Source organism: Antechinus flavipes, chromosome 3 (genome assembly GCF_016432865.1).
Source record: "Antechinus flavipes isolate AdamAnt ecotype Samford, QLD, Australia chromosome 3, AdamAnt_v2, whole genome shotgun sequence".
NCBI classification, from domain to species: Eukaryota; Metazoa; Chordata; class Mammalia; order Dasyuromorphia; family Dasyuridae; genus Antechinus; species Antechinus flavipes.
In genome coordinates this window covers 490,813,667-490,830,454 of record NC_067400.1, presented here as the reverse complement: position 1 = coordinate 490,830,454, position 16,788 = coordinate 490,813,667, and positions in this window count along the sequence as shown.

Genomic DNA, 16,788 nt, shown 5'->3' with positions numbered 1-16,788 from the left:
CAAGCTGTGCATACCCTTTGATCCAGAAGTGTTACTATTGGGTTTGTATACCAATGAGATCTCAAAGGAGGGAAAGGGACCCACATGTGCAAAAATATTTGTCAGCTCTTTTTGTAGTAGCTAGAAACTGAAAACTGAGTGGATGCCCATCAGTTGGAGAATGGCTGAATAAATTATGGTATATGAATGTTATGGAATATTATTGTTCTCTAAGAAATGACCAGTCAGATGAATACAGAGAGGCTTGAAGAGACTTACATGAACTGATTCTGAATGAAATGAGCAGAACTAGGAGATCATTGTACATGGCAACATCTATATTATACAACAATCAATTCTGATAAACATGACTCTTTACAACAATGAAATGATTGATGCCAGTTCCAATGATCTTGTGATGAAGAGAGCCATCTACACCCAGAGAGCAGACTGTGGGAACTGAATATGGATCACAACATAAATAAATATAAATAAAATAATATTATTTTATATTATAAAATAAATTAAATTTAAATTAAAATAAGCTAATATATAAAATAGTATGATGTGTAAGTACACATTACCTCTTGGTTATCATGAGGACTGAATTTTTGCTTCCCTCCCCCCTTTCTTTTCCATCTGATAAATGTGCTCATTTCATTTTTGGCAAAACTTTGATTTAAATGTCAATGCTAAAGGCCTTGATTCAATTAATATTTAGATCAAAATGAAATCAGGTATTTTATCCTCTAAATCATCTATTATGATCCAGGTTTCCATATGTAATTTAATGTATAGAAACAGCCACAAAAGTAAAGATTCCAGATGTGCTTTATTTTCCCAAATTGTTTGAAAAAAAAATTCTGTGGAATTATTAAACACAAAACAAACAAAAAAACCAGTAAATGCAGCTGTCTTAATCTGCCAAGGTGTATGCATAGACTTCTTTCCCACTTGACTTAAGAACATTTGGCAAATATATCATTTAAAAACATTTTAATGTTTCAGGTAATGCTACTGAAAGGCATAAAATTGTAATGAATAGGGTTGTAGTCTTGAATTTGCCATTGAAGTACACTTTTTTAATCTTTAAAATGAAAACATGTGACAATGGGACATAGAATAGTTAACAGATAGCCAGCTCAAATTTTTCTTCTGAAGCATACTGTCTCTGAACATGAGGAGTATTCTGTCTTCCAGTGACCCAGGCTTTCTAAATTGATAAACAAGGGAATCACTCAGTGCTAATATGAACAAGAAATCCATGATTATTTGTTGTACAGGAGTAATAGCCTAGGACAACTGGCAGTTCTTTACACTGATACCCTTACAAGTTCAGGAATGTGTTTTGTCTAAAAAGTAGGGGTGGTATGGACCTCTCTGAGATGTGATGCTCTTTCTCAAAACAGGATGAGTAAAACAATATTTGAAATGAATACAATCTGTGTAATTGTCTATAATATCAGGACTTCTGGAAAGGTCTGAATTGGGCAGAGGGGAACAAATACCAGGGCAAGTATCCCCCAAGGAGACTGCACAGAATGATTAGTTAGGGAAGCCCAATATGGGGAATCTAGCCAGAGGCTCTAAGCCAAAATACAGCAGCATTGGATACTCTCTCTTGGTTCAGAGAGCTAATGCATCAGCAGCCAGCTGGGAGAACTCTGATACAACAACAGAAGGCAAATTGTGAGCCTTTGAATCTGACAAAACAGGCGGGACCCAGCACAGTGGAAAAGCCTTTAGCTCAGTTGACCTCAGCTCAGAAGAAATTCAATGAGATTCCTGTCCTCCTGAAAAAAAGAAAAAAAAAAGAAAGAAAAGCTTGGAACAATCTTCTCTGTTGCCTAGGAACAGATCTCAATTTAAAAAAAAAAAAAAACAAAAAAGCAATGTTAGTAGACAATTTTCAGATGATGAACTCAATCATCTATATAGTACTATGAAAAATGCTCTAAATCACTATTGATTAGAGAAATATAAATTAAAACAACTCTGAAATACCACTTCATACCTCTCAGATTGGCTAAAATGAGAGGAAAAGATAATGATAAATGTTGGAAGTGATGTGGAAAAACTAGGACACTAATGCATTGTTGGTGGAGTTGTGAAATGATCTGACCATTCTGGAGAGGAATCTGGAATTGTGTCCAAAAAATTATTAAACTGTGCATACCCTTTGACTCAGCAGTACCATTACTGGGTCTGTATCCCAAAGAAATTATAATGGAAGGAAAAGAAGCCACATGTGCAAAAATGCTTGCCACAGCTGTATTTGTGGTAGCAAAGAATTAGAAAAGGAGTGGATGCCCATTAATTGGGGAAAGATGGCTGAACAGGTTGTGGTACATGAAGGTAATGGGATACTATGTTCTATTAAAAATGATGAATTAGTTGATTTTTAGAAATGCCTTGAAAGATTTATGTGAATTGAGGCTGAGTGAAACAAGTGAAACCAGGAATACATAACAGCAAGAATGTGTGATGATTAGCTATGAAAAACTTCTTCTCAATGGTTCAGTAAGCTAAAGCAATCCCAATAGACTTTGGACAGAAAATGCCATCTGCATCTGTTGGAATCTTTGCAAATTGTCTCAGAGGCAAGACAGATTCAACTTGGTGTTGGCTCTGGAGGCTGAAGAAAGCACAGGCAGAAGCAAAGGACAAAGCTGCAAGAGCTCTTAGAACCAAGCAGAGAGATAGGCCTCAACTAACCGGACTATTTTGGAAGGAGAAAATAAACATTTGCATTTTTACCAGCTGCTGCATGCTGTGTGATTATTACTTTTAACTGAAACTAAGGCTGCCTCCAGAAAACCTCCTCAAGAAACCTACTTTTTCCCAGAGAAAACCATCATTTATATATTTTAAAGAAGAAAATCACCACATGCATCCAGAAAAACAAACAACGACAACAACAAACAAACAAAACAAGGAGCCTGAATGTAAATCAACACCTGCTATGTTCACTTCTTTTTTCTTTTTTTTTTCATCTTTCCATGGTTTTTCCCTTTTTCTCTGATTTTTCTCTCCCAATATGATTCATAAAGAAATGTGTCTTAAAAAGAAATAAAATATATATATATATATATATAGATATATACACGTATATATATCTATATATATATAGCTATATATACGTATATATCTATATCTATATCTATATATATATATTTAGCAAAAAAGCTAAAAGAGCCATAATTATAGAAAGCTACTAATGGTGACAGGGAAGATCAAAATACAAACCCAGAAGAGTAAATTGATACAATTCTGAGATAAGATTACATACTTCTCAGTTTGGCTAAGATAACAGGAAAAGAGAGTGACAAATGTTAGAGGGGAAATGGGAAAACTGGGACACTAATACATTGTTGGTAGAGTTGTGAACTGATCTAACCATTCTGGTGGGCAATTTGAGGCTATGCTCAAAGAGCTATCAAACTGTGCATATTCTTTGATCCAGCAATGTTTCTACTAGATTATATCCCAAAGACATTGTAAAGGATAAAAAGGGACCCACATGTGCAAAAATGTTTGTGGCAGCCCTGTTTGTAGTGGCAAGAACTGGAAACTGAGTTGTCGCTCATCAGTTGGAGAATGGCTGAATAAGCTGTGGTATATGAATGTTATGGAATATGATTGTTCTATAAGAAATGATCAGCAGGATGATTTCAGAAAGACCTGGAAAAATTTATATAAACTGATGCTGAGTGAAAGGAGCAGAACCAGGAGATCATTGTACATGGAAACAACAAGATTATATGATGATAAATCCTGATGGACATGCTCTTTCCAACAATGAAATGACTGAGGCCAGTTCCAATGATAATTGTGCTAAAGAGAAGCATTTACCCCCAGACAGAGGACTGTTGGAACTGACTGTAGATCACCGCATAACATTTTCACTCTTTTTGTTGTTTGCTTGCATTTTATTTTCTTTCTCATTTTTTTTTTCCTTTTTGATCTGATTTTTCTTGTGCAGCAAAATAATTATATAAATATGTATACATATATTGGATTTAGTATATGTTTTTAACATGTTTAACATATATTGGGTTACTTGCCATCTAGGGGAGAGAATTGGGGGAAGGGACAAAATTTGGAACACAAGATTTTGCAAGGTCAATATTGAAAAATTATCCATGCATATGTTTTTTTTTAATTGCAGCTTTTTATTTACAAGATATATGCATAGATAATTTTTCAGCGCTGATACTTGCAAATCCTTTTGTTCCAATTTTTTTCCCTCCTTCTCCCTACCCCTTTTCCCAGATGGCACATTGACCAATACATGTTAAATATGTTAAAGTATAAGTTAAATACAATATATGTATACATGTCCAAACTGTTAATTTGCTGTATAAAAAGAGTCAGACTTTGAAATAGTATACAATTAGCCTGTGAAGAAAATAAAAAATGCAGGTAGACAAAAATAGAGGGATTGGGAATTCTATGTAGTGGTTCATAGTCATCTTCCAGAGTTCTTTTGCTGGATGTAGCTACTGCTCTATAGGAACTGATTTGGTTCATCTTCACTGTTGAAGAGGACCATGTCCATCAGAATTGATCATCATATAGGTTCGTTGTTGAAATATATAATGATCTTTTGGTCCTCCTCATTTCACTCAACATCAGTTCGTGTAAGTCTCTCCAGGCCTTTCTGAAATCATCCTGCTGGTCATTTCTTACAGAACAATATATATTCTATAATATTCATATACCACAATTTATTCAGCCATTCTCCAATTGATGGGCATCCACTCAGTTTTCAGTTTCTGGCCACTACAAAGTGGGTTGCCACAAACATTTTTCAAGAATATGTTTTGAAAATAAAAAGCTTTAATAAAAAATAAATTAATAAAATTAAAAAAAGGTACAATTAGCCAAATGTAAAAGAAAGTTAAAAAGCTAACCAAAGAGAATAATTCACTAACAAATAGAATTTGACAAATGGAAGTAAATAACTCAATGAAGCATAAAGTATCAGTCAAATAAAATATGTATATATTACAAATATATACATATTTTATACATATATATGTGTATATATATAAAAATTCCTCATGGAACAAATGAGCAGAAATGAACATGTTTAGTCTATTCTACTTTACCTTTGCCAAACATATCTGGTTGTATTTTCTACAGAAGCATGCATTTTTATAGGAGAGTTTGGGAATCACAGAGCAAAAAGTTTCCTCAAAGACAATTCAGTCTAGTCTTGAACAATTAGATTTCAGATCAACTGAGTAACAGGACATTAATTGGCCTGTTAAAATCCGACCAAAATCAGGATTTTTAATGCATTGTTAATATAAGAAATATGATGAGTTAATAATAGAACTTAATTGAAAACTTGAATTTTCCTGATTTATGATTAATTTAGATGGATATTGTGTATTTGCATATTAAATTTGTAATCTCTTGGAAGACATTAGTAAACAGTAATGACTCTTTTTATGTTCTCTCAAACTTGTTTACACATCATTTTTGTCTTTTTTCAATTATGTCTGACTCTTTGTTTCCCCATATGGGAGTTTCTTGAAAAGATACCAAAGTAATTAATCATTTCCTTTTCCAATTAATTTACAAATGAACAAATTAAGGCAAACAGGGTTATGGTACTTGTCTACAGTCATATGATGAGTAAATGTTTGAGGTCAAATTCGAAATCATGAAGATGATTATTCCTGATGTTAGGCACAGCACTAACCACTGAGTACTTAGCTATCCAACCTCATTCTCAGCATACAGAATATTAATTTGTGTTTATGCTTATGTAAATAGTTAGCTATTTTGTTATTATTTCTTCATGAACAAAACATGTTGTGCTTGAGGCTGACTGTGTGGAATAAATGTCACTTACTTTCTACGTGAAGCCTTTCCAGATCATCTGAGCTTTTAGCTGTTTAATTTCCAAAATTACATTATATTTATTATTCATATTGTGTGTATGTGGAGAAGCTATAAAGGCTAGAGCAAAAAACTTTGCATCATATAAAGCAGTATTCAAATTTTGTTTTAGGCACTGAGCTATGTGAAACAGGATTTGTATATAACCTCTTTGAGTTTCAGTTTCCACAACTATAGAACAGGAACACTAACAACAATTGCCTCAAGATTTTTATGGGAATCCAGGGAAATAACATGTGAAATAAATGAAGTCTTTTATAAATATTATAATAGAGAAGTACATATAGTAAATAAACATTGGATAGATAGAGTCTCCTTCATTCACATGTACATTTATTAAGGTCAGAAACAGTTCCACATTTGTCTTATCTCTAGTAGTTAACACAATCTTTAAAGTATATTTATAAATAAATAAATATAGTATATAAAAAAGACTATATATAATGAAATATTCAATAAATACTAGATGTTTCATTTATTGACTAAGAAATGGCCCATCCACCATAATATTATTCTCATTTATTCCTGAATATATTTGTCTATGATGTCTTCCTCATTAAAATGCAAGCAATTTAGAAGTAGGAACTATTTCATTCATTCTATTGAAGTCTCTGACACATATCACAGTACTTAACACAAAGTATGTAATTAATAAAAGTTTAGTATTTATTATTGCTTGAGAGGAGTGGAATTTTAGCAGAATGATAATCTATAAGCCTTTCAAAATATTTTCTTTTTTTTTTTGATAGCCTCATTACATATATCTATTATCTACCCTAAGATAGGTTTATTTTTTGTTAAAAAGATGACTTTTATGAATATTTATTATGCTGTATATATTGAAAATGACTAAATGATAATATCAATAATAATATATGCCAATTAATATATGTACATGGGTTTCTATGTGTTCAAATGCATATGTTCAAATTTGTGTGAACATATACAACTTTTCTGTGGTTTGCTAAGCATATCATCTACATCCAGAAAATGTTAATGAGGTTTGATTATGTGCTAATTGGTCTAGATATAAAATGTTTGGTAAGGCATTTAGGTCATTGGAAGAATGAACAGCAGTGAAAGAATTAATTACTTTGCATAACAGGCCCTTTACAACCCACCATTAGGCTTCTTTATGCTCATTAAGGGCCAAATATACCCGGTCATTAGTTGTTCCCCAAACTATCCAACATTTTCTTGCACCCATATTTCCTGATGATCATCCATGCCTGGAATATCTTTGGATACCATCAAGGTTCTTCATCAAGCGATCTCCTCCGTGAAAGTTTTTTCTGACATATCCAATAAAAGTAAATTTCTTCCTGTTTAAATATTGAGTACTCATCTTTCCCCTACTCTATCTCTTCTTATATAAATTATATGAAGTCCACTCTCCCTATTCTTCTCTCCAATAGATGGAAAGCTACCTATTCACAAAGGTTATATTCCTTTTCATCTTTATATTTCAAATGACCAGAACTTGGGCTTTCCAAGATCTTCAATATTTCAACGAACCTAATAGGGTACTTATTAATTAAAGATTCACTTCTGGCTGCTCTGTAGAACATTGGAGAGACTACTGGACCAGGAATCAGCAAGAACTGAGTTTAAATCTGGTCTCAGACACTTACTAAATGTGCCACTTTGTCTGCCTCAACTTCATCATCTAGAAAATGGAAGTAATGATAGCAATTATCTAACAGAGGTGTTATGAGCATTAAAGAAAAAAGTGGTAAAGAATTTAGCAAACCTGAAAATATCATATAAATGATATTTATTTTTATTAATTTAATCAATAAGTTTAAATAAAGAATAGAGAAATAAAGAAGAGATGTAATGAGTGTTTTTTGAGGTCCGATAGTGAATATTTCAAATACAAAACCTTATCTTGAGGGCCACAGGAAATCCAGTGAAGAGAATTTGAAAGGAAAGTAGAATTGTCAGAATAATCAAAGCAAATTATTTCTTTTACACTCCATTTTCTTTGACCTGATTTCTTAACTCCCTGACATATAGCCCAGTAGATTGAGAGAGGGCACATGGTTAGTGACATCACATTTAACTTCCATGGTGTTCAACTCTGAATTCTATAATTAACCCACTGCTACTTTGTGACATAAATGATGACTTTAACTAGAGAAGCAGGCTAATTATTAGGCAATAATAGGATAACAGGCAGTATATTTTGGACTGATTATCATCATGCCTTAGGTGGTATAATGAAGCAGTAAGGCTGAAAAGCATTTTACTATAAAAAAAACTGCATCAAACCTAGTGCAAATGAATTAGATGGCACCTAATTGATATTATGAAATTAAATTTGTAAATAAACATATGGAAAGTAGTCAGTTGCATGCTGTTCATAATTGACATAGGCAGAATATCATTCAGTCCATTTAAAAATATCAAATTTCACTTTTTATTTCTAAATCAATTTTATTCTTCAAGACAGAGAGGCTCTATTCAAAATAGTGGTTTAAAATTCATGCTAGAAAGAGAAATGGTACGATAACTCTCATGCTAATTAAATGAAAACTTAGTTAAATACCTTTTTCCTCCTTAAACTTTTGCTCTATTTGGTAAGTTTAGAATTTATCTTTTACACAAATTGCTGATCTCTAGCATTCAAGTGATGGGACTGATTCTGAAAATTTGCCAACCTAATTTGAATTCTGTGTATTTCAAAATGTCTGCTGGTACAGTTGTGTCCAATTAAAGAGATATATTAAATTGTGAACATTAGGGTAGTGCTATCTGTTACTAATTCAACTTTTATGGTGGCTATCAGAAAGTTTTATCTCTAACAGGTTGCATGTATAAATTACCAATAAATGGAAATTAACTTAAGTACTCCTTTTATCTCCCTTTTAGGAAGTCTATAATATAGAGTTATGTTGCAAGAAATAAGCTTTTTCAGCCACAGTCTTTTAGAGCTTGTTCAGATTTTCAGCCAAGGTAGCCATGATCTAATAATATAATTGAAATGAGATTTGTATGAAAAAGTGAATTATACCATTAACATCTTAAAAGCATTATTTTTAATTTGCACTAAAATTTTGAATTATATCTTTCTTATATAGAGTGACTTAATCAAATGCATAATGAAGCCAATCTTTCTGTTTTTCAGAAGATGAATAAGATTAGATGAAGAATGTTGAATAGAGAAAGAGCCTGCCAATTAGGACATTTTGACAATCCTAAAAATCCTAAAATCTTGCCTTATTCATGACATATAGATGAACAGTCACAGTTAGTGAAGAAGGCAGAGAGAGATCGCCTGACTCTTTGACTTTTGACCTTGAAAGTTTTGGAAGATGCAGAGGATTTTCCATTTTTCATCTTCCCATCTATGTCTTAGTCATATTCTCCAATCAATGGATAGTGGTTTCAGAACTGAGACCCAAGGATGTTTTTACCAAGCTTCAGGAGAAGTTATTGAGTAAGTTGAAAATGAGAGTAGAAAAAAAATTATTTCTGAAATCAGGAGTCATGACTTATCATTTTGCTATATTGTTTCGCTATGTTTGAGCCTACTTCCCCAGAACACTATATGTACTTGTGAGAAAATGCAGCACACACTTTTGGTGGGATGTCTTGTTGCAACAATTTCTACAGTTTCACCTTAGTAATTATCCCTTTATGAAAGCTACTTAAGGCTTACTGACAAAATTTTTAATTCATCATTATAAGAGATGGGATATAGACACTTAGAGCTCACATGGGGTTAGTCAATAAGAATTTATTAAATATCTACTATATTCCTGCCATTGTGTTAAGTTTTTTTCTTTCTTCTTTGTTCCTTTGTTTCTTTCTTTCCTATCAGGATTAAGTGACTTGCCCAGGGTCACACAGCTAGTAAGTATTAAATATCTGAGGCCACACTTGAATTCAGGTAATCCTGACTTCAGAGCTGATGCTCTTAGTCACTGGTCCATCTAGCTGTCACAATTATATTAAGTTCTGGAGAAGGTATGAAAAACTATTCTACCCTCAAGGCTCTCATAATCTCATGGAGAGGACAACATAGAAAAACCTATGTACCAAAAAAATTTATATATATATATATATATATATATGTCAAATAGAGCATAAACACATATAGTCATTTCAAGATAGAAAAAGTGCTATGAACCAGAATACTTAAAAAAAACCAAAAACTATGTAAGAGGAGACACTTGACTTGTTTTGAATAAACCTAAAGATTCTAAAGGAAAAAGTTAAGAGGAGCTATTGTATTTTAGAAATGATGCATCAATTGCACATATTATGAGATGGGATTCCATGTACTCAAAGAAGGTCATAAGCTCGCTTAATTAGAGCAGAGAGAGTATAGAGAGATATAAAAAGAAATAAAATTGAAATTTTTTATGGAGATTTTTAAATATTAGGATAAGATAAAGGATATCCTTTAAATATAAGGATATCAGGATTAAAGATTAGAGGTGATTAAATATTTTCCATCAGTGTCATAACCAGATATAAGTTGAAGGAGTGTGAATTTTTCATCCATATAGAGGCTGGATTAAAAAGGCTTAAAAAGAATAGAAACTAGATCTTGAGAGATCAATTAGGAAGTTGTTTTAATAGTCCACATTAAAATACAATGATTGTCAAAACTAATGTAGAGGTTATGCAAGTAGAATAACTGTGATGGATACAATAGTTGTAAAGGTAGGATAAGACAATAAATTATTGGGAAAAAATTTAATGGAGAAAGAAGAGTCAAAGATGTCTCCAATATTGAATGTTGGTTTAATTGGTTTAAGGCAGTTTGGTAGCACAGTGGATAGAGTGTCAACCCTGGCATCTAGAAGTTTTATGTGTGACTCTGAGCAAGTCACTTAACCTTGTTTGTCTCAATTTCTTCATCTGTAAAATAAACTGAAGAAGAAAATAATGAAACACTTCAGTATCTTTGCCAAAAAAAGAAGACTCCAATATCAAAGAAGGGACTTAACAACAACAAATTACTAGGTTAACTTTCTGTCTACATGGGCAATCTCAGGGAAGGATGGGTAGGGAGAACAGTTACATGAGACTATATTTTGGGACAGAGATTAAAACTGGATGCATCAAGCATTAATCTACGTTAACCAAGAATATCCAGCAGATAGAGTTATAGCAGTATATGCTGCTTAATCTCATCCTTCGAAAGGATATACATTTGGATAAGATCGTTTCTGACACAGTCTCCGAATTCCATCTCCTAACTCAATAAAAATTTTTAAAAAAACAAAATAGCCCAAAGAAGATATATTCCCACCAACACTAAGAAGGATATCCTCTCTCAATGTTTTACCTATCCAGCTGATTGTGGATTCCTGGAAAAAATAGGAGTAGTATGAGGTAGAAAACACAAAATATTTTTTTAAAATATGGAATGAAATTAAAACTAATTTGTAATAAATGTAATGAGTGAAATAATTATAATCAGATTTCTTTTCATGATAGAGAGATTGAAAGGGAAGAAATCTATTTTTATAATGAAGAAAAAAGGGGGGAACCAGAATATTGGCTTATTGAATATAAATTTATCTTCATTCAACAGGACTCAATTCATCTTCCTATATGGAATAAATGGAAGCTATATGGAGAATTATTCATATTATATATATACAGCCCTGGATATATCTTATATGACCTATGATGAAGATTAAACATAAAAGTCATCAAAACCCCCCACAAATTTATGTAAATGTAGGATGGCTGAGAAAGATAGTCACTATAGTTTTACTTAAATAGGCAAAGTGAAGATATCTGCTAAATAACTTTAAGGTATGTAGTTAATCTGAGTTATTTCATGCTTTAGTTAATCTGGTCAAAAGAAAAAAATTAAGATTAATATGAGAAGAAAAGGTTATTAAAATGTTTTTAGTCACAATTTGGGAATCCATACGATGATCATGAAGTAATTGTATGTTTTTCCCTTCATCCAGCATGGACCTCATTTACAGCAGCTCTTCTTTTTGTCTATACTTTTTTTTTAATGTCATTTGCATATTTTTATTTACTCATGGAGGAAATTAGAGACCACAAAATTAATTTTCAAATGTGGCTTCATGGTACTAATTGATACAACAATTGATTTAAAGAATTCTAATGCATCTTTTCTCCTTTATTATCCTCCTTCTAGGGAAGCCAGATGGCACAATGGATAGAGTGTCAGGATGAGATTGAGAAAAACTCATCTTCCTCAGTTCAGATTTGGTCTCAAACAGTTTTGTGACTTTGGGCAAATTATTTAATATACTTTGCCCCCATTTCCCCATTTATAAAAGGAGATAGAGAAGAAAATAGTAAACAACTCTAGTATCTTTGCTAAGAAATCCCCAAATGTAGTCACAAGAGGTCAAAAATAACTGAAAATGACAACTACAAAAATGGATATGTTCTAAATGAGTGTTAGGATTATATTTATCTACAAAGCTGATTTATCTACAATGATAACTAGGTTAAAGAAGTTTCTGATCTCTTTTGGCCTTATTGCTATAATTATAATTTATTTATTAAAACAGAAAACTGAATAATTGAAAAAAATCATAAATCATACTATTACATATGCCTTCTATTTTTCCATTTTTACAAATATTGATATATATGTTAATTGATAAAATATGATAAGCTTCTGGGAATTATATTTTATTGCATATAATATATATAAATAACATTTGCATTTAAAGTTATATGCACATAGCATGCATGTGTATATATGTGCATATATTATATGCAATATATTTCATGATGTGTATCTCAGATGGATTTTAAAAATAAGATGAAAATGCATTTTATATTTCTTTCATTTGTATAATTTGTTTATATGGTATATATTTCATATACTATAGAAAATATAAGAATATATATGTGACTATTGAGGTAGCACATGCATCATATATGTATCTATGTAATATGACACATATGTATTTACGTATGTTGTGTGTATGTGTATATACATTACATAGGCAGTATGTACATGCTGTGTAGTGTATATTATATATGCACATATATAAATATACATACCTAACAAATTAAGGAAATAGCAAATATATACTTTACCTTGCTTTCACTTTTTTCTTACATCTATTTTATATATATAGTATATTCAAACATATCATGTAGTGCCTATGTTATATTGTAAAAATATATAAATAATACACAGACATATATAAATGTATGTACATATTTATCTACATATGCATATGCACATGATGGTATCTATGTCTGTGTATAGGTATATTTGTGTATAAGATATGTGAATGTAAGTGTATGCATGTGAATCACGTTAAGGACATAGATAGTATTTTTTTTTCACCTCATTTTCACCATTTTGCCATCTGATATGAAGCTCAAAATAATATTTGAATCATACAAAGAAAATATTTTTATCTTTTTTTTGCAAAAAAAAGATATTAGAAGAGAAAGCAAACACTTGTCATTCCTAAATATCAGTTATATAGAGAAACAACTAATGGCACAATGTTATGAACAGTGGACATAGAATCTAGGGAGACCTCAGTTCAAATTTGACTTCAGCCACTTATAAACTGTTTGATCCTGGCCAAATCAATTAATCTCTTTTGATTTCACTTTTCTCAGTTGCCAACTGGGAATAAATATAGCACCTACCTTTTTAGGAATGTTGTAAAGATCAAAGGTGTTAATATTTATAAAACAAAATTAGCACAATGTCTGACACACATGATATACTATGTAAATTCTTATTCCTTTCCCACCTACCCTAACCCCATCTCTCCATACAAGATTTAAAAAATATATATATATACATACATTTCACCTCTTTGCCTCTTCTTATCTTGGAAAGTGTCTCGAAAAGATATCATTTTCTACTTCCTAGGAAAATAATAGCTTGAAAATTCTGGGGCATTCAAAGAGCTTTAAAAATGTTTTTAAAAGTTAATAAGGTTAATGCATTTTTAAAAATTGAACAGTAGCTTAATTCAAATCATGCCTTTCCAAATATTTCCCAAGTTGAGTACTTAAAATAGTTGCCAAGTCTTTGACCATAACAGAATGTTAAACTAATTGGTGTCTTGCTTCCCAGAACATGCCCCCTGTGCTTTGGAAATGCTATCATTACAACAGTTTTTCAACTCTGAACCAGGTAAGATCATACAAATATCTTTGTAAGATGTTCCTTTTTTAATTTGATTTCCTTCGAGATTCAACAATGTATGTTTTCTATTCCTGGAACACTGCAGGTCTTATGAATATTTTGATTTTATAAGAGCTGCTAGGAGCATTGAGGGAACTGGAACATCATAATCCTTTTTATAATCCTGTACAAATTCTGAATTCAAGCACCTTTCTCTAATAGAAAGATCCATGTATTTTTTCAATCATTCAGTTGTGAGTCATTCACCAACCATTATTAATACCTGTTTTATGTAAAGCATCATGTTATATGCTAAACAGAACTATATGGAGCCTCACAGCATAATCTCTGTCATCAAATAAATCAACATATAAATTGATAATATTACATACACAGAGACATATAATGATACTGGAGAAACAAAATATCAAAAGAAAATAGAGAGAAGGAGTAACTTAAGAAATTATCCATTAAAATATTTCAATTTAGATGTGGAAACAAAATTCCACAGAAATTAGAAGACTTACATAAATCCATAGGAATAATACAAATTCTTAAAGGATTTATAATTTTATCATTATACAAAATCCCTGTCTGAAAACTCGTTCCATTATTGCAGTAAATAGCCCTATAATAATGAAATGAATGTATGAATCAAGCAATTAATTAGCAAGGTAAGGCAGCTAGGTGGTACTGCAAGGCCTGGAGTTAGGAAGTGCAGAGTCCAAATCTTGACTTCAGAAGCTTATTAGCTATATAACTCTGGAAAAGTAAAGTAATCATCTGCATCAGTTTCCACATCTATAAAATGAACAGGAAAAGGAAATAGCAAACAATTCTATTATCTTTGTCAACAAAATCCCAAATGTGGTCACAAAGTTGGATAGGAATAGCATTGATTGCCACCACCACCAAAAATGTGAAAGACATTATTGGAATTCTGGAGAACACAAAGAAAAACATGAAATAGGGCTGGCCCTCAAGAAACTTACATTCTAATGGGAAAGATCATTTCTAGTGAGTTCTCAAATGTGTAAATATTAAGGTATTTTCCTAGGATCATAAGCATCTGGTGTCAGAAGTAGGATCTAAACCTAAGTATTCCTAACCTCAAATGGAGGATTTTATCCCATGCTGCATTTACAGACATTATATAGTAGAGCTAAGATTAAAACTCACATCTGTCAATTGTTAAGTCCATAAGTATTTGTTAAATGTTTAGTATTTTATGTCCTGTATTAAGATGAAAGAAAGAAAAAAATAAACCCAGAAAACAATCCATCCTCTTAGGAGTAGGTATTCTAATGTTCCCTCAATCTAAATCTTGTGTTTATTCCATCATATGTGGCCCATCATTCTAGTCAATAAATAAAACCAGAATATAAGATAAGCAAAAAATACCAAGTGAAGGTGTAAACAGTTCCTAATTTGGGTTTTCTTGGGGAATAGAATATCTTCTGGGCCTTTTTGGAGATAAGAATTGGGGGAGACCATTTCAAACATAAATAATGGTGTAAGTTTAGTAATTAAAGAGCATGAGTATTAGACATGTAGAAGAGATAATTAGTAGATTCTGAGATTGAGAATGTCCTTTAAATAAAAGAGTAAGAGAAGGATAAAATAAATTAAATATATGGAAATATAATGAGTCATTATGTTCTTAGTGTTTCTTCATATATTGAAACATTGATATTTGAGATTGGTTAATTTCATGATAAATAAAAAAGGGGATATACAACTGAATTTGCTCTCTGATATTTCCTCTTTTATGAGGTTTAATATACAAAGATTCATAGAATTTTAGAAACTGACATGACCTGGATGAGGCATCTACTCTAACTTTCTGATTTTACATATGAGACCTTATAAGTTAAAAGAGAAAAACAAGCACCTTATTAATTATCTAGATACAATCAAATCCAGCAATTTATGGTTACAAAATTCAGCAACATAGCTGGTTTAGCAGATATCAAGATTAAAGAAAAACATAAATGCAATTGAAGACTCCAAAAATATAAATTACACATCCTTACAATAATTATATATATTTATGAAGGTTGGAGATACTTTGGTGAATGATTCCAATGGATATTGAGAATATACAATGAAGATTGAAATTAATGTGGAAACAAGTGAAAAAAGTCCCATGGGCCACATATGATGAGGAAGTCAACTGAGCAGATGTTATTTTTGGAAGAGTACCAAGTTTGGTTGTTTGTTTTTAGCTAGTCTTGTGGTATGATAACTGGATTAAAGAGGAAAAAAATGTATTCCAAATTATGTACCTATGAGGAATATGATTTCATATTCTCTTTTTTGTAGTAATTTTATTTATTTTTAGTACACATTGCTTTATGAATCATGTTGGGAGAAAAAAAATCAGAACAAAAGGGAAAAACCATAGGAGAGATAAAAAAAAAAAATAAGTGAACATAGCATGTGTTCATTTACATGCAGTCTCCTTAGTTCTTTTTTTTTTTTTCTGAATGCAGATATTTTCTGTTCAGTCTATTGAGATTGCTTTGAATTACTGAACCTTTGAGAAGAACCAAGTCTTTCATAGTTGATCATTGCACATTCTTGCTGTTATTGTGTACAATGTATTCCTGATTCTGCTTGTTTTGCTCAGCAACAGTTCATGTAAATCTTTTCAGGCCTCTCTATAATCAGCTTGTTCATAATTTTTATAGAACAATAATAGTCCACTACCTTTATGTATCACAATTTATTCAGCCATTGCCTCATTGATGGGTATCCGCTCATTTTCTAATTTTTTGCTGCCACAAAAA